We start from the raw sequence: 1,452 nt of genomic DNA, 5'->3' as shown, positions 1-1,452 counted from the left end.
AGGGAGGTTTCGGTGATGGGACACAATAACTAACTACATTGTATATTGACAAAATAAAAAAAAAAAGTGGGGAAAAACAATATCATTGCAATGTACATTTGACGGTTACATCGACTAGACCCAACTCCAATTTTCAGGGATTAAAACTGTATAACATTAACGGAAATTGCTAAAATTTAATCTTGTCATTTAATTACAAGAAATTAGGCAAGAGCTGAATTCTACCTTGAGTATTCCTGAACTGCTCTAGAACCAGGCATCCTAAAATGTTAGTAGCGGCAAGAAAATCCAATGGAACAATAAACACAGTAAAGATATGAATAGAATCTTATAGACTAAATGCTGTTATTGGTGGTTGAATGCTTAATAAATAAAGCGTGGTATTCTACTCTTAACATTCTTCATATTTTAGGTTTCTTTTATTACATTATGCTCAGCATGAAACCTGACTCAATAGATACTTAATGGATATTTATTAAATAAGTGTGTGAGGCGACTTTTTGAAAATCCATGTTTTTTTTAATTGAAACATAATTAATTATACATATTTGTTGGGCACAGAGTTGAATATCAATACCTGTGTACTATATGTGATAATGAAATCAGGATCATTAGTATACTTATCATTACAAAATGTAATCATTCTTTGTGACCCTTTACCAATTTCAAATGAACACATTCCTCCACCCCCCTTCCCACCTCTAGTAACGACAGTTCTGTTCTCCCCGTTTGAAAGTTCAACATATTATTGTGATTGTTGTAACTTTCTTTCTTTCTTTTTTCTTTCTTTCTTTCTTTTTTTTTTTTTCCAGATCCCATGTATGAGTGAGGACATGTGGTATTTCTCTTTCTGTGCCTGGCTTATGTTACTTAACATAATTTTCTGTAAGCTCCTTCATGGGTTTTATTTTACATCTACTTGGAACACTGGTCCTCAGGTGGGATGGGAAATGAATAGGGGATCAATTACGTTGCTCTCAGATCTGTGAATATTGGGGACATATTTCTTAAGAAGGCAACTGTTGTGTCTCCAGGGACACTTGGGACAGACATCTGGCAAAGAAGCCTGTACATGGCAGAGTGACTAACTCTGTAGGACTGTGATCCCAGTCAGTTCAAGCAGAAGAAGGCTCCTAATGAAAATATTCACGTGTGAGTGGGGTGAATGGTCCCTCCAGAAGCAAGGGTAGCTATCAAAGGCAACTCTGGGGAAGTCCTTTGAGGTTATCCAGTTGTTCCAAGAATTGAATAATTGGCTCAGAAGCAGTGGTCTGTGTGGGGAACACCCTACTGGTTGTCCAGCTCTTCTTTTCTGGGAATTGTGGCAAAGACCGTTCACCAAAACCCACTTCCTCTTCTTTGTGGGTCCATATCTTGACCACTTTTTTTCAGCTCCCCTTGCAGTTAAGTGTGGCTCCATGAGCTGGACATTCTGCTACGCTTTGTCCTGGG

Source organism: Galeopterus variegatus, unplaced genomic scaffold, assembly GCF_000696425.1.
Source record: "Galeopterus variegatus unplaced genomic scaffold, G_variegatus-3.0.2 Scaffold7183, whole genome shotgun sequence".
NCBI classification, from domain to species: Eukaryota; Metazoa; Chordata; class Mammalia; order Dermoptera; family Cynocephalidae; genus Galeopterus; species Galeopterus variegatus.
The sequence above is the reverse complement of the archived record's forward strand: the minus strand, read 5'-3'. Positions refer to the sequence as shown.